The following is an 18,520-nucleotide window of genomic DNA, read 5'->3' on the forward strand; positions in this document are numbered from 1 at the left end:
GTCTTCCCTATTCCTGCAATAAAGAAGGCAGGGGGAAGAAGGAAATTCCTGTGGAGTCTTTTTCATAATAATATAACTACTGAGCACCTAGAGGAATTGCCACACAGCAGGCTTCAGTTGAATAAGAGGTTGTTTTTCAGGCAACGCAGACTCAACCAGCAGAGAGTTAAAATGATAAACATAGAGGACAGATGAATTGGCGGCCACTAAACAATCTCCACTTCAGAAAGCTGCCCTCTCACTGAGTTTTGGAAGCCTTGAGGTTATGGCAGAGGAAGGATCACCTTGTTTCCATAAGTTTTGCTTTTTAGGAAACTGGGTGATATGCTAGAGGGACAGATGGGGCCTCCCTGTGACTCAACATAACTGTTCTTCTGTTCTTTAATTCTTCTGCTTTTGCAAAGGCTGTAAAGCAAGACTGAATGTTTACATAGTGCTTTGTATTGTTTCTGCATGAGGCTCCTGCTTTCTGTACTTTCACACTTTTTGTCTTGGGTACAAAGTTGGGTCATGATTTTTTTGAGTTGGCTGGGACGTTTCAGAGGAAGAAATGCATTGAATCCCTTAGAGTGCCTTCAAAACCTCCATCTAAACCCTTAGGAGTTAAAAAGTTATAAATAACTTCTTGCAATCTGCTTAGCAAATAGCTCCGGAGTTCAGGTTCATGCATGTCTAGGCCTAGTATTCAGACAGTCTCTAAAATAAAGTTTCTATCAACCATCATGTTAAACCATTCATGCTGCAGGAAGCCAAGGGGTGTTCCTTCTTCTTGAGCAGATGGTTGCTCCACCATCACCAAACTCTGAAGCAGCTGTTGTTAAAAACAGTTCAGCCCCCCTATTCCCAAACCACTCAGAGCGCTCCTTAGAGGCTCTCTGCCCCATACTGGGTGCCAGCCTGCGAACAAGCAAGAAGCCGTTCACCTCCATTATTTCCTCCATTCAGCTCCTTCCCCTGGGAAGGGCACTTGTCCTCCCAGCCCGGGGAGTGTGCTCCTCGCTGTGGGATGGGAATGCAATAGCTGGGGTACAGATATCTCCTCCCTTTTGGAGCTGGTCCAAGAGGAGTCCCTTCACATCATGGCTCATGGCAGGACTGCTATCTTTGCAGAACTTCTTTTTAATGGAATAATTTAATTTCCAGTGTTCACAGCTGCCTGGAACACAGTTATCCTTTGAGTTTGCCTGTAGGAACTCTGAGGATTTATATAGCATACTCAGCAATAAGAAGGCAATGGCATTGCTTTGATCTTGTTCTTGTTTTTTTATTTTACAGTAGGTGACAATATGCAAGACTGCATATCCTACATTCGGACAGGCAGTCACTTTCCTTGTGTTTCTTGTATCTTCTTCAGTTTCAGTAGATGACCAAAATTGTTTTGTTTGCCTTTGTCGTATGATCAATTGACCAATGTAAAATCATGAAATGCCTTTTTAGAGAACAAAAGGTAGCCTGTTTCCCACTGATAAAATAGCTGTTTTAGCACCTGTAAATCTGTTTTGCATTTAGTGGAAAACTTTATTCCATGCTGATAACAGGATCAGAAAATGGGCTCTGACAGCGTGTTGTGATTTTACAGTATCCAGGGGTAAAACTTGAGCTAATTATGAGCACATGGCTTTCAAGACTCATACTTTTATATTTAACTCCATAAATCTTGCTAAGTGAAATCCAAACCTATGTCTACAGCATTTGCTAATCATTAGGTTATTAATTGGTTTTGCTTCTTTATTCATACAATCTGGGAGTGTTTGGAGTTTTGTTTTTAAACTAATGGCTGCAAAAAAATAGGAAGTACTTTCTTTCCCCCCTGTAACTTCACAGGAGGTGTTTCTGCTGAACTGCTGAAGCTGAAAAACCTGTTGGCCTCCTAAACAAAGGCCTCTGTAGAAGAGTTTTTCAGCACTGCAATTTAAATGGTGTCTAGTTTCAGCCCAGAATACCAAGGTCATAATTTTAGGCCATAGATGGCTCTCCCAGATGTCTTTGGTCAAGTTAATCACAGTTTGCCTGAAGGTTGCGCTTTCAGGTAATCCATCAAGGCATAATTGTAAATCAAAACCTTCTTCCAGCTCAATAAGTAGCATATTTTTAGTTTGTGTTAAGACTGACATGGGACAGTGACTAAAACTGGTTTAGAATATTAAGCAGTATTACTGGTTACTCTAATTTGTCACAAATACGTTTAGAAAAGTATGTTTTGATAATTGCTATCACAAAGTTCCTTTGTGGATTTTTTTTTTTAATCCTATTTTAAACTCAGGTAGGAATTACTATACGGTCTTTTTAAGCTTTCAGCCAGTATTAATACTCAGTGTTTAAGTTACCCACTGCTTTACTCCGCTCTAAACAGAGATATCATCTCTTGGCCTGATGCTTCCATCGGAATAGACTTCAGGCACACAGTGTTTTGATTAATTGAGTGTGCAAGATTTGTGGTTGTGTATAGGAGGCCAAATCCAGAAGTGGGATGGAAATATGTCTCTGAATGGGATGGGGGAGTTGTCAGCATCCACAGACCATCCACCCCCCATATTCATGTTCAAGGAGGGTCACAAGGCAAGGGAGCAGGGGGAAGCTGCGGACACATGGAAAAACATAGAAATCATGTGATGCTAGAAGCAAAATCTCCCCTGAGCCCGTCCAGTGGATTGTCCTGTGAGAATATGCACTCTCACCCTCAGTTGTTCCTACTTTTGGAATCTGTTGTAACTTTGGTCTTCTGATGAGAGCAGACATAACTCTTGGCCTGAAAAATAAAAATCATTTTGGCTGCGCCTGAAGTTAGCCAGCATGAGAATTAAAAGCACCAGACATTCAATACAGCAGAGCAATGCCCCTCCATGGTTTAAGTCAAGAGCAAGGAATACTGCATCTACTTGAAACTATGGGGGAGCACATTTTAAGTAGATGGATAGCAATTGCACAAACTGGAATTTGGCCAGGGTGCTGAGACCAGCAAGCTTGTGACATGTGCCATGGGTGCCTTAGTGCTCAGCTATGCTATGGCCTTGGTTTTGTGCCTTGCTCCAAAAGGCAGCAGCAGCCTGTGGTGTGCCCCAATCCCACTTTCAGTAGCATATCAAGTGAGCGTGTTTAATTGATGGTATGACTCTATAGATACATATATACCTATACTGCGCAGCTTTAACACATTAATGTAACAAGCGTAGGAGAGCTGCAGCTCCAAGACTTCAAATTCACTTTGAACTACATTCACAGTACACACTGTCAACAGTTTCCCTGCCAAAGCCATAAACTATCTCAGTGGGATAGACTAAATACACCTCTTTACAAAGGACATGAATCTCCCCTTTGGATTTCTCAGCTATAATACGGAGGGACAGAGGCTTAGCTGGTGTAACTCAGCGTAGCTCCAGGGCAGCCAGGGAAGCACTCGATTCCTATTAGCTGGCCCCCAGGAGAAAGACCAGAGCTGAGGGTAGAAGATGAAAGGTAAACCCTGTGAAAACATTTTCTGAAACCTCTTGTGAATTAGATTTAATAACACCATAGCATCCAAGCTTCCATTGAATGCCAAAATCTTTCTGCTGGATATTAAAGTGACAGTTTTAAAAAAACCAACAAGATACAGAAATGCAAACTTCGGATAAATGACATGATTCGTTTTTAGACTAATTAATGCCAATGTTTGTTTAATCTCCAAATTCCATCACGTGCTGCAGGAGCACTGAGCTTTTATAGATTGGGGCAGTGCAAAACACATTCCTTATCCCAGAAAATCTTGCCAAAATCCCTGGCAATGCATCTTTTCTTTTTCTTTTTCTTTTTTTTTTTTTTTTTCCCTTCCCCTTCTAATCCTTGTTTTGCTCTTGGTGTTCATGGTAACAGTAACAGCTGTCGAACGTGGCTTCAGGCTGTCTGACTCCCTTGGGAGAATTTATGTGTTTTTCTACTTCCTTTCCTTATTAGGAGGCAGGAATCTGCGACACCTATTAGAACAAGTATGCATAAAGGGTAATGACTGTGCAATTTATTAGTGGTCTGTTCTCCTTCAAGCAAGCCATCAACCATAAGCACACAGTGTGTGCCAGGGATCACGGCTAAGTACAATCTTACTGTGCAGCAGGTGGGCAGCAGCAGAGCCCCACTACAGGGAGAAGCGTGGCAGGGAAGGTCAAATGCTGGTCTACTTAAATAAACTTTTTAATTTAATATCAGTGAAGAGAAGACAGGAGGGATGGTGAGTTTCCCTTGTTAAATGTTTAGCTTGAACCCCCAGGTGAGGAAGGCAAATATCAGAGAGCCAGATCCTATAATTTTGTGCCAAAGTCATTAAATTCCATTAACAGTCACAGTGCCATTGGTGCTGCAGAGCCGCATGAGCACTTCTCAGAAGGTGATGTGCCTGCAAGAATGCTCTCCAGTAAGAGTAAGTGAAATATTGAGAACTCAGCATGTTCTGATACGCAGTATAATCATCCTGAGGTATTTCAATCATATTCACTCTTGTTTAACAAAAATTTTCCAAAAATGAAAGGTAGGAGTTCTGTGAAACTAATCACAGGTGACAATGACCAGCATTTTAAAAGAGTGGAGAAGTCAGCAGACTACACCTCATTTTGGAAAATGAGGAACCTTGATTTATATTCCTTATGCTGGAGGACTTGAATGCAAGGGGTTGGCTCTGCCAAAGTTTGGGAGCATTCACATCTGGCCTTTATCCTGGGCCCATCTCTAATCTTCCAAGCCACATCTGGCCATTGCTTAGAGGCACTGTTCTTCCCAGTCCTGTGGCACATTGAGGTAGTTCAGTCTGAAGAGGGTGAGAATCCTGATTTTACTTAAATGTGATGTGGCTTGGGTACTTGTAAGTCTACTGCAGTCCCTTGCACAAATAGATGATTTTATTGGATAATGCTCTGGCTGTGTCATGTAACAGAAATGTGGGAGGAGGAGGAAATAAAAAGCAGAGATCCACGTCCATGTCTCCAAGAACCAGACCAATCATCTGATAGCAATATTAACAAAAGCAATCAACTTCTGTAGCAAGATTCAGTCTAACCAGTCTCAATCTTTATTCCAATAAACATCATACCCATTTTACATCACTATAGAGCAGGATGCAAAATAATTGCCCTCGATTGCTGAGGTATAAACAAGTGCAGGCTCAAACACGTTGACTCCACCAGGTAACATACGTCAGTAGGAACAGCAGGACACTGCTCATATTTTATTGGGTTAGAATATTCTACTGGAAAATCTGTACTAATTAATATAATAATATTTTAATATGCCTTGAGTGTTTAATTACCTGTGTCATTAGTAGGCAGCTGGAAGAACTGGCATGCAAGTGACCAAATCTCAAGCTAAGCAGAAGATCTTCTTGCTCATCATGACATCTAGCTAGTTTGCTGCCATGCAGTCCAGGTACAGGCAAAATGAGAAAAGTGATGACAATAACACCTGAAAATTCAGATTCTTTCAATTTTTTCTTTTTTTAGGAGTAGCCCTTTGGAAAGGAGGAAGTATCTGAAAGGAGGTTGTAGTGAGGTGGGTGTCGGTCTCTTCTCCCAAGTAACTAGGGATAGGACGAGAGGAAATGGCCTCAAGTTGCTCCAGGGGAGGTTTAGATTGGATATTAGGAAAAATTTCTTTACTGAAAGGGTGTTCAAGCATTAGAACAGGCTGCCTAGAGAAGTGGTGGAGTCACCATCCCTGGAGGAGTTCAAAAAAAGTGTAGATGTGGCACTTCAGGACATGGTTTAGTAGACGTGGAGGTGTTGTGTTGATGGTTGGACTAGATGATCTTAGAGGTCTTTTCCAACCTTAATGATTCTATGATTCTATGAAAAAGCTGTAATGAAAATATATTAATGTAAAGCATAAAAACGAGATTAAAAACCCTGTTGAATTAGGACAAACACAAGGAACTGGGAAGGAAAGAGGGTTGTGGGAAAGGCAGAGCTGATGAAAACCGAGCATGCATAGCACAGAACTTCGCCAATTTTTGCAGATTGCTCATACAACTATAACACTCATCAGGAGCTACATGATAGCTCTTTGTTCAGGCATTCTCACTGATTAAATCTTTGTCTTTGAGCTAACAGCTAAACCTGCAGGCAGCAGGGATCATGTCATTGTTTAATCTATCTAATTAAGAGTTTGGATGTCTCAACATAGGTAAAGCAGTCAGATGCCATAGAGATGAATAAAAATGCAGGCAATGCAGTAACAAGAATAACAGTTCTTTCTGGTAACTGGATGGAAGGAAATTATGCATGGTGGGACCACCAGGGCTTCATCCATAGGATGCCTGCATTATTGGATTACCTTCAGAGTACCCCAGAAGGCACTGCTAACTCTGCATTTTTAGGAGCAGTAAGACTTAGGGTGTGCTGACTCACCATTACCTCTGCACCAGCCCTTGCATGTCTATGCCCAATGTTGCTTTTAGACAGGCTGTGTACTGTGGGATATGTGGGTCCAGACACCATGTCACTTATATCAGGGAAAACCTATATGTGTCCTGACCTTCCCTTCCACCCCTTCTACATGGGGTGCCTTGCCATAAGGCAAAACCTAGCATAGGCGATGTGTGGGTTGCTTGGTAGGTGTTGCCAGAATATTCCGTTCTCTTACATACCACTTCAGAGGTGTATCTGTATGTGTTATCTTTGCAGTATGGCTATTACAGTTAAGTGTGATAATGATCAAAATGCCTCTGCATGTTTGAGGGGGTGAATGACAGAAGAAGGAAAAGAAGGTCACTGACTGATCTTCAGTTTTCACCAGTGCAAATAAGGGCAAGGCGCAACCTTCTTTCTCTCTTTTAGAGGGTATCTTTCTCTCTCTGGGTGACTTTCCTGCATGGAGGTGGGTATTGCCTCAGCCGCTTAGGTGTATCCTGACAACACTGCTGTCATCTGCAATCTCTTTGCAAGTATCCTACACCAATCCAGGCAGCACTGTAAATCAAGTTTCTTGAGCAAGTACTTCTCACCCAATTAATCCAGGCACATCAGCAGCATCTCTGTTGGGTCCAAATATGGATAGCTGGTAATGAATGACAATAAAACTCTTCCATGTATTAAAAATATCTTTTTGGTAGCCCAGGAATACATGTTGTCCTTTCCCCTCTTTCAACCAGAAGTACAGAATCTAGATAGTGCTTGCCTTAATTATCATAGGAGCCATAGATTTTTTCTTTTGTGCTTACCTTAGTTTACAGGTCCCAACCCAGATGGAAGGAAGACAATCCTGAAGATCTTTCAGTCTTAAGGTTACCATATTGTTGCCTTTCATCTGTTTTGCTGAAGGATCCAAATGATGAGAATGACAGCTTAATCCAAAAAGGATAAGAGAGGAAGAGTTTCGAGGATGATGCTGGTAGCTAAGGTCTCATTTCAGGAATTAGATTAATTTAATGCTCATAAAAGACAGCGTAATGACAGCCCTCAAGACAAACCCTCTCTCTATTCACAGAACAGGCTCAGCTCTTGGAATGTTTTGGTGCCACTACATGTTTTATTTGCTTATCAAGGTACATTTTGTAGGCAGCAGCTATGCTTGAGGATGTTTTGTGTGAATCATAGAATCATTCAGGTTGGAAAAGACCCTTAAGATCATCGAGTCCAACCGTTAACCTAACACTGCCAAGTCCACCACTAAACCATGTCCCTAAGCACCACATCTACATGTCTCTTAAATACCTCCAGGCATGCTGACCCAACCACTTCCCTGGGCAGCCTGTTCCAATGCTTAACAACCCTTTCAGTGAAGACAATTTTCCTAATACCCAGTCTAAACCTCCCCTGGCGCAACTTGAGGCCATTTCCTCTTGTCCTATCACTTTTTACTTGGGAGAAGAGACCGACCCCCACCTCTCTACAACCTCCTTTCAGGCAGTTGTAGAGAGCGATAAGGTCTCCCCTGAGCCTCCTTTTTCTCCAGGCTAAACAACCCCAGTTCCCTCAGCCGCTCCTCATCAGACTTGTGCTCCAGACCCTTCACCAGCTTCGTTGCCCTTCTCTGGACACGCTCCAGCACCTCAATGTCTCTCTTGTAGTGAGGGGCCCAAAACTGAACACAGCATTCGAGGTGCGGCCTCACCAGTGCTGAGTACAGGGGGACGATCACTTCCCTACTCCTGCTGGCCACACTATTTCTCTCTTGTCACACTATAATCTCTCTTGTCAAGAGCATGACTTTATCCCTGTATGCACAGGATCTGAAAAGAGAGCTCACGCAGCTGGCAATGAGCTTTGGGACTGTAGCTTCTCCCTGGTCAGGTGGAGGAATTAAGCAAACTATCCCAGGGGAGAAGCAGCTGATGACTCTGTACCACTCGGGGGGGGTGGCACCAGGGTCCCGTGGAGGACAACCTCTGCCCTGCCAGGGACAGCCGGGGGAAACTAATGCTAGTTTTGTGTCTCTGTCTGCCGTGTGCCAGCAGGACTGAGCTCTGACACGCCAGTAGGGACCAAGACAAGCAGTCTGTAGCTTCTTGGCCACCAAACTGTCAGGACGGTGATAGTTTTTGATTGCTTCTGGTTTTGACTGGATCTGAAGTGGTGATAGGGAGGTCTAAAGGTTTATATCCCATTACCAGATCCCTAAGCCGTTCAGTGTCTCAAGTGAGCTCTCATCTTACCAAGTAAGATCATCTTTAAAAATGTATTTGGTATCTGTCTCCTAAGAAATTCTGTATACTCACAATATATACAACAGTAAAATATGTGTTTATATAAAATATTACATTTTGCATTGATATTTATATTCAAGCAAGCACAATTTTAAATATAAAGACTACACGTGTAATGTATGTGTATAGTACAGTGACAAGATTTATGCAAACATTATACTACTAGGATAAATGTACAGATGTTCTCAGTGTACGTAAGACATTCTAAGATTAGCACTTAACAGTACCATTGCTATTGGGCTTAGCTGGTAAAAGGTACGAGCCTGTGAGTTAATAACCCTACACAGTCCCAGTCTGTGACAGTGGGAAATCAAAAAAGGAGAGAACAAGTCAACTTCCCTCTCAGGTTGTGAAAAACCCAAGCATTGATGCGGGACCATGACACATACTGACTTCAGATATCTTTATGATTCAGTTTTGCCCTCAGACAAACATGCATTTCTTGCACTTAACTCTTCTCTGGTAGTTCCGCCTTTTCAAAGGATACCCAAAATAATCTGAGTTGCTCTCCCTGCCCAACCTCCTCTGCATGTACACGTGAGCTGGGTGGTTATGCAGGATGTGAGCAAAAAATGTGGGGACCTGGCTGGCAAGTTGTCTGTGAGCATAAAGTAAAATGCAGAAGATCACAATCTATTGCCATTTTGGAAATTTTGGCTGCCAGTTTTGTAAGTACTAAAATTCCAACCAACCTGTTCAGCTAAGCTTCTCAGCCATATTGGATTGTTCTCTAAATTTCAGCCCAGTTCCTGTCCAACTTTGTTCAATCACTTCAATGGATTTTATGACATTTATGTCAAAGCTAAACATTCCTAGTGCAAATACTCCTCACAGACTGCATGCTCCTAGCAGGCACTGCAGGGCCTTTGTAATCCAGGCAGCAGAGGATGGACCTCTGTGTCTCTAAATCCCCGTGCCTATTTGCAGTCTGCCTTCTGGAGCTCTGCATGCCAGGAGCGCTTGCTAGGATCCCTTTTTCTTGCTTTTTTCAGTGCAGAAAACTGCAGTTCCACTGAAAAGCAGGGGAAGCAGAGAGAGCGCCCAGGATTTGTGTCTAAATGCAAATATGTAAAGGTGCACCTTCCACTGGGCAAAGATGGCCGAAAACACAGAAAAGTTGTGACCCCCCATGAACTCAGGAGAAGCTATATGCCCTGTTTTCCCCTTTTGACTAAATACAATTACAATATTTACATCCTCTTAACCTTTTTTTGCCAGAACAATTACTTCTTCCTATAATTAAAATCCCCGTGGTCATTTGGCAGCTCTTACATTAGCCAGAGAGACGTTTATGCACTGCCTCAAGTCTTAACATGACAGAGCTGCAAGCCAAAGCACACTGTGATTTAAAAGGGTACCTAATTTTTATGTTTACATGTTTCTTTTTATACGCAGTGAAAATGCAGGTATTCGAAGGAGACTGATATCCTTGTTATTAGCCTTTTGAACACCATGCTTAACTGATGCTTTGATAAAATTGGCAGGTGATGATTAAGAAAGGTAGCTTCACAAGCACCCTTGTCTCCGCCTTCTGCCTTTCAGTGACAGCATATGTGGGATGGAGAGGATCAAAAGCCACAGAAAGCAACTGTATAAACAGTTCAGGTGGTAACTGGCTTCATTAGGCAGCTGAATATTTTAAGACTATTGATAATATTTAATTAAGCAGACGTGGCCTTATTTCATCAAGCAGACATGACTAATACTAAAGTCTTTTTATAGCATACATTTAATTTAGACACCCTCCCTCGGTGATTGAAGTAATGTAGGGTCTGGTTCTCATTTGTGCCTAGTCTCTATAAGAATACTAACTTTCTAGTCATAAACAGCCAGTGGGCTTACTGCAGGCATCAGAGGGCATGTGATCCTTTTGGAGGGATTTGAAATCTATAAATAAAACAGCATTAGAAAGTCTGTACGCCTACTCCGCAACAAAGGACAAGGAAACAGAAAAATGCTGTCTCTTTCTCTTTATTGCCTTTTAAGAAGTAACAGCAAAATATGCAATGCAGTGCACCACACAAGACATCTATAACAAAACATGTTTGATATTCAGAGTTGAAGGAATATTTTCTCCTCAAAGTGCAATGACAGCTAAGCATTTCTTCAGAGCACTTCAGGCTGTTGTTTTAAAAATAAAAAGCGTGTTTCAGTTCTTCAAAACAAAATAGATTGTCTCTTTTAACAAAAATGTAAACTCTTCTCATGAAAATTTCTATTTAACATCATTTTCTGGCCAACAGACATTGCAATGGGTGCTGTTGCATTGTCCATTCCCATACTGAAAAGTTTAAAAAATTGTTTATCACACCAAAATACTTTTCTGGAATTATATGTTTCAAACAGCCTTTGCTTTAAAAACTAGAACTTCTTGTATTATTAGTAATGCAATAACTTTTAGAAAATATTTGGCAGCTGCTTGTGAAAAGTCACTTTTTCCAAAGTTTTTATCCTAAATACTTTAATACACATAGGACACAGTCTAATTACTTTCAGCATTTACACATTAGAATGGAATGACTCTGAAGAAGCTGTCTATTGCCTTGGGTAAAGAATATAATATTAAAACTCTTAAGGAGTTCCTACCACATTTAACCCTTTAATAAATTTCCTTAAATGCTATTTTTAAAGTTTTAAATGCTTGTGAAGCGGATCCTCAAGAAACCCAAAGCACTGACTGAAGTTAGAGCTGAATGATTAGACAATTAGCAACTTTATTTGGGCAAAGTGAGATCAGCTTCCAGTTCAGTCCATTTCAATACTTTCCCACTCTGTACTGTAGGGCCCTGAACTGGTTTCATCTCCCTGTATTTTCCCTCTCTGCTGCCCAGCCCCTGCACTGGAGTGTAGAAGGGGAAAGAAATCCAAGCAAAGGCGAACTGACGAGCATTCTGAGAAAAGCAAATTAGGATGCTTTTGGTGCTGTGCTGAAGAAAAGGGTCTGCAGTTAACCTTAAAAACATTAGCAAGCTTTTGCATCTGTTTTTACTGAAGATTAGCAGTAAGACTTAAAGGCTGCACAGACTCTAGTGTGGGCTGATAAGCCTCAGAAATATCTTCCTGCTTTTTCTCCTAAAGGCTGAGGAGACATTTCTGCAACGTTATTCCTGTGGAGCTGAGATAAGCTGGAACGCCAGAGCGAGTCTGGTGTATTTATCAGTCAGTGAAAACCTCAGCTCAAATGAAACACTAGTTCAGAAGCTCATCAATCACTTTTTTTAGTTTCCAAGAGATAAGCCAGGCAATGTTTATTAAGAGGAGTTACTGCATCACTGAAATGTAGTTAAAGAGACATACTGTTCATAATCACCCACTGTGTTATATGTCATCTTATGAATAGAGTACTTTTATACAGATGTTCTGGGGTTGTGCTCTACCTATATATTGTTTCTGAAGCTGAAGGTGGCTCTGAATTAAGGTAAAGGCTTGCATTTATCACTGTTTATCAGCTTAATGATCAGCTGTGTTAGTATCCCAAAGTGCTCATTGCATCAATCTTGCAGGGGCCCTTATTCTCCCTTGTCCCCCCTACCTGTGGGAAGATAGGAGAAGCTTGGGATTTATTGTGATCCTATCTGGCAAGTTCACTGCTGGTCAGTACCGTGGTTCACACTCATCTGAGCCTGGCTGGAGGACGAGATTTATCTCCTCAGAGGAGCCGCTGCCTCCAGGGCTGGGGATTTAAATTCTCACTTAGATCATGCAAAATGGCCCAAATGACCCAGGAGGAAAGTTTTAATTTCCTTTTATGATTGACAGGTCCTTTCTGGTTTGGGGGGCTGCCTATTATGCAGTGCAGTAAGGTGTACCCTTACTGCCACATCATGCTCTCCAGAAAGTTTATCCCTGGTAGAAAGCATCCTCTCAAAGATACCCATATGGAAAAAGTACAATTTCTTTTGCTCTGTTTGCCTCTGTGTCTGTCTTTTACCTGTTGATCCGTTGGCTCAGTTCTGCATCTGAGTTATTTACAGACCCTTCAAGTGCCAAAGTGTTCAGTGAAACAACAAATCCAGCTGCCCACAGGATTTCTTCCCAGCAGATTGCAAATATTTATTCCAGTCTTACTTTCTTTCTTTGTCAGCAGATGGACAGGGCATAAGTTCCACAGAGAACAGGTTTTCATATATGCATATAAAACGCAATGAGGGGCTTGTGCAGCTCCGTGATCATCTTTTCAAGTAATAATAATTTTTAAAAAAGATAATGTCCCTTTTGTCTGTCTAAGGACTAAAAAGGCTTCCCTTCCCATAATAGCCAGGGGAGGAGAGAGCCCAGGGCTCCATTGATTGTGCACAATGGGACTCTTCTTGCAGCATTTCTCAGGGCAGTTAAGAAAGTCAGCTATTACCCAGAGCAATGAAAGGGCTAAAGGTGGGAAATGGAGAATCTGAAGGGCCATGAATAAAACCCATCTCTGTTAGGAAACCAGCCTCATCAGGTTCTAATCAGTGAGGAACCGGCTGTGCTGCCAGTGCCTGAAATATTTAAATCCCAGTGACAGACAAGATATAAGCTGTGTGAGTCTGTATTTCAGGCTGCTGTCAAGGAGAAACTGTCTGGTTTTGTGAGAGGAATGAGCTGAGAGAGTAGAAGAAGAGGGGAGGCAGCAATGGAGTTATTAATTATTGTACTTTGCACAGCCTTCATCTTCTTTCTCAGAAAGTCATAATTTAGGCACGAGCAAGAGTGTCCTGCTGCCAGCATTGATCCAGCCGTGCTCCTCAAAGATGCCCGCCAGCCTTCCCTCTCCCTTGCAGCCCTGACAGGGAGGAAAATGTGCCAAGCAAGGGGCCCCAGTATGATCGCTAGAGCAAGGTCACTAAAAATATAAAGACAGAGTCAAATTCCAACATCACTTAACTGTCGTTAAATACTTAAATCTAGATGTGCTCAGCTCTGCTCTCCAGTAGGCACCAAAGCCATTCCATCTTCTTTCCTTTCTTGGAGTCAGTCCCCATCTCTCAAACCTCAGCTACTTGGTGTTGTCTTCAGACCTCACCAAGAAGTGTGGTGGTGTTTTTTGTAAAACAGAGCTGTTTTAGCAAAGGAACACCTGTCATCTGTAAGAGATAATGCATTGTCTTTCACTTTAAAGAAGGAAAACTGTGGAAAAGGTAGCTAAGGAAGCAGGCAAAAGCTGTCATCATTTTACCCTGAGTGACAAGGAATTATTTCCAGCATTCACAATCTAAAATACCACTTCTGTGGGTCACAGAATCCAACAGAAATTAATCACTTCTATGCTCATTTTTTCAAAGTGGCAATTGAAGCTGTACCTAGAGTTGTAGGTCAGACACCTATCTGAGTTTGTACAGACAAACACTGGATAATTGTGCAAACAAGACAGATCAGGGCATACTTCATGGCCTGCTAGGGAATGTCTTCTAAAATCTGGGCATTATTTGCTTGTTATTACAATTTGGATATGTCTATATTGTTACCAACTTACACTTTTGCAGTGTGATAATAATAAGTAACCACACAGTGCTGGCAAGTAGATGCAGAGGAAAATAAATTTCTTGCTTTTTGAGTTGTGCTGTATTTTGCAAAATCCATCCGTTTTCAATTCCGTATTTGAAAGGAAAGAGTCCCAAAAGAAAGCAAAATATAGGTCAAGAACACATTTTTGACAATTAAAGAAAATATTTTCTTTTGGTTAAGGGCAGGATGCAACCACCTCAAATGCAGCATGAAGACACACTGTGAACTCCTCTCTGTGGCTTTTGGGAAAGGAAAACCATACTTGTGCTACAAATTATTATTATGGTAGAGCATGCGCTGTGGTCCATGTCCAGGATTTCCAGATATTGAGCAGTCCATGCTGAAATTCTTTGCAGCCATAAATCTAGCATGCCCCTGGAGCAAATCAAAGTTACTGCGTGTTTACAGCAGCCAAAGATGTTTAGGCCCATGGAAAACAGTGTGTCCTTGTGCTAGACACCTTGCAAAGACAGAATAGGAGGAAGGGTCTGCCTTTTAGTGATTAAAACCAAAATAAAAAAGAGTAATAAAGAGTGAAGGAAGAATATATGTGGAATAAGCACTAAGGGAAGAACTGAAAGGTATTACAGGAAACAGCCATGCTGAATGAGGAAGAAAACATCCTTGGGGATACAAGTAATGATTAGTCCTGCACAAACTTCTTGCTGCAATGGCTTTTGCCAGCTATTCCACACAGGTTTTCCTAATACCGAACAGCTACAGAGCACAAGAGGCTCAGTGCAAGGCAGTACCTCTTAAAGGTGAAGAATGCCTTGTGTTTCCTGGGGCCAGAGGAAGTTAGAGAGGGCTGGAACAAGCTGGGTCCTAATTTCGTCTCTCTTGCCCAAATTCTGTTGGGCAGAAGACAGAGCAAGAGTGGCATATCCATCTCACGCAGGCAAACTTTTTTGCAACTGGAGAGGATCAGTGCACTTTTAAAGATCTGGCACAGATGTCTGAAAATAATGGCCAAAGCAGTAATTGCTTGGTTTTTTCCCATAACATTTTGTCTCTGAAATGACTGTAGAAATACAACACTTAAAATGCTCAGTGACTAAGCCACAGTATGCTTCTTGTTTATATAATGGCTTCAGAGCAAAAGGAGCCTTGTCAGAGACATAGGCTTCAGCTCCCAAGTGTAGTAGCATAGACATCACTGGTTCAGGTGGCTTAAAACCAAACACGGTCTAGAGAAACAGTTGGCAAAATGGCTTGCGTTGGTTCAGGTGCAACCAGGCAAGCATTGAATGGCCACATAGTCCTTCTCTCACACAGCAGCAACACTACGGCAGACCTCTGGCATGTGGGAGAAAAAGCAATGTGAAAAAGAGAGGACAGAAGCAGCAGTGGGAGTGCTGGAGCTGGAGGGCAGGGGGCTGATAGCAACCAGAAGACAAGTGCAGTTGAGCAGCAGAAAGTCACCACATAGTATAATTAATTATATCATAAATGGTATGAGAATTAGCACTAGAGAACTCGTACCTAAGAATCAATGTTCACAGCTTTCATATGGATACTTAAAATATATGTCTAATATATAGCTTCTTCCTTTGCATTCCTTTGTTGAAAAACAGCTTCCTTGTTTTTCATATCTGCACCTAGGAGCTGATTTTCTCCCTGTCCTGTTGAACATGTGAACAGTATTGGGCTGCAATACTGTGACTGCTGGTCCCTTTCCAGAGGTTGTATCCTGGTGTTCACATTAACAGAAAGTTCTGGAAGGACATAAGCTATATATTCAAATTACATCACCTAGTCTTTGACTGCAAATTCCTAATCAGCTGGGAATGAAACATGCCTTTTGACTAGATGTCTTGTTTACCCAGGCTTCGACCTCCTCCTCTATTCAGACTTGATCCATTGAGAGAACTTGAGAGAACAGGCCAAGCCCAGCAGTTGACCTTGGTCATCTCTGGCATGGCCTTTCTTGAGGAAATACCTGACTTGAAAGGTAGGAAGAAGAGACAGCTGGAGACAAAACACTTATTGTTGGTAAAAGCAGCCCACGGAGGCATCGTCATGGAAAATGCTTATGATGCAGATATGGATCCATCTACACAGGGGAACTGGGCATGTAGTCAGGGCCAACAGGGTCCAAGGCAAGATCTTCTGAGGAAAGGAGGCCCCTGATATGTCAAAGGGTGCAGGAAGCCCATGTGTAAAACCAATATAGTGCACCACAGCTAATAACAATGGCCGCTGTGCGTAAAATCAAGCCCAAAATAGCCTCCACCTATTTCTGTTCTGGGGGGAGTTGCATGTCACTGGGCATCGTAATTCACTGGGCATCAGGAGCGTCTCCCAAGTATCTCCTCCCCATGAACGGGGCTAGTTTGGGAAACAACAGGCTACCTAGGTTTAACCAGCTTCCTAGGTGACATATTTAGGTGTCACATGAAACATACTTTGACATTTTGTGGCAAATATGAGAACTCAGGGTCCTTCACAGAAGGTTTCTCTTACTGTGTCCTGCAAAGGTAGCTCGAATTTGTGGATCAAGCAGAACTTAGGCTACCCACAATGGATAACAGGGACAACAGATCCTGTGCAACTGGGAGCTGGAAGTGTTCTGCAAGGTCCAGAGAGCAGTTGTTCCCGTTTTACTATAACAAACTGCCCCTGCAATTATTACTGCTGCATGCGAGGTTTATTCCCTCAGGCAAAACAGGACTGAATGTCATGCTTTTAAGTTTTAATCTGTTTATAGGTTTAAACAGATAAGCAAAAAGGATTATTCTCATGAGTAAATACTACAGGCATGATTTTCAAGGTTCCAACTCAGCAAGCCATCCTTCATCATAGCATATGTTCAGTGCCACGCACGTGCTAAATTGGAAAAACTGAAGAGTACGGTTTCAGGCTTCACTTAACTAGAGCCTGACTGAATCAGGATAGCAGAAAAATACCTCTTGCCTAGATAACGAAGTCTCTATTTTATTTATAAAAATGCCAATGACAGCAACTTTTTATTAAATTCATATGGTAATATTCCCCAAGATCCCTCCATGAGATACAGATGGAGAAGGTCATTCTCTTCTGCCTTTCAGACAGCTTTAAAAATGAGCAGATGCTGCTCAGTTATGTGCTTGATAAATGCATTTTATTTTATTTCCTGCCATGCATCAAACTCAGCTAAACCCTACCCATTCATTGCATGTTGAGGCAGGGTATGCATATGTGTATCTATGTGTATACGTTAATGGATAAACTTTATCAGCCTGTTTTACATAAAAATAAGGATTGTGCTGATTATCAGTTTATATTTCACCTCTGACATCATGTATAATTTTCTTTTGTTTTCCCCTGTTTCTTTAACACTCATTTGTTTTTTCTTTCTTTATCCTCTCCCTGACTCTCTCCATACATCTCTATTACTTATGCTCTCTTCCTGCCTAAGTTTTCCCTTTTTTCCTTTTCCCATCCTTCATTGCTGCACTATACAAGTTTATATGTGTTTCTGTGTGCATGCATAGTTTCTGGTTAGGAAACACATAAATATATGAAATATTTTCCTTTTCATCCTAGCATAAACACCATGTGCATCCTGCAAACACTCGGTCCAGCTTGGTTCAGCAGTGTGGGTCTCTCGTCTGCTGTGCCTGGTCACTGAGCCCAAATAAAGGTGTGGAAACCACAAGCAGCTACAATACACAATCACTGTTCAAATATTGGTCTGGATGGTTGAATCAGCCTAGTCTGGAGGAGTACAGCATCCCAGTCTTGTGGAGTACAGGAGGGAGGGGAAGGGGAGGGAAGGGGAGGGAAGGGGAGGGAGAGAAGGGAAGGGAAGGGAAGGGAAGGGAAGGGAAGGGAAGGGAAGGGAAGGGAAGGGAAGGGAAGGGAAGGGAAGGGAAGGGAAGGGAAGGGAAGGGAAGGGAAGGGAAGGGAAGGGAAGGGAAGGCAAGGCAAGGCAAGGCAAGGCAAGGCAAGGCAAGGCAAGGCAAGGCAAGGCAAGGCAAGGCAAGGCAAGGCAAGGCAAGGCAAGGCAAGGCAAGGCAAGGCAAGGCAAGGCAAGGCAAGGCAAGGCAAGGCAAGGCAAGGCAAGGCAAGGCAATCTAAAGCAAGGCAAGGCAATCTAAAGCAAGGCAAGGCAATGTAAAGCAAGGCAAGGCAAGGAGGCATAAGAAGACACCCATTTCAATGGACAAATGTAGCTCTGGCTGACTATTTTAAATTTAAGAGTCCCTTATATTAGACAGTGCAGCAACAGCAGGTAAAGCAGTGCACTTCAGGTGGCACACACTTGTTAAACTTCTTATGAAAGAAACTGTGGTTTCTTTCTACACTTCCCTCTCAGTTGACCTCATGCTGTTGGTTCCAAATGTTTGCTCAAGAGGAACCTTCAAGGAAATAAATGTGCCGTAAATCCAG

General features: G+C 42.2%; 1 long non-coding RNA gene across 1 annotated transcript in view; it reads left to right on the top strand.

The window, feature by feature from the left end:
* Positions 1–18,520, top strand: part of LOC140650686 (uncharacterized) — a 41,125-nt gene that overhangs the window by 17,438 nt on the left and 5,167 nt on the right. Inside the window, exon 4 of the long non-coding RNA XR_012042138.1 lies at positions 17,675–17,771. This is a non-coding gene — a long non-coding RNA (uncharacterized lncRNA). The remainder of the gene's footprint in view (positions 1–17,674; positions 17,772–18,520) is intronic.

The sequence above is a fragment of the Ciconia boyciana genome, chromosome 4, assembly GCF_034638445.1.
Source record: "Ciconia boyciana chromosome 4, ASM3463844v1, whole genome shotgun sequence".
Taxonomy (NCBI): domain Eukaryota; kingdom Metazoa; phylum Chordata; class Aves; order Ciconiiformes; family Ciconiidae; genus Ciconia; species Ciconia boyciana.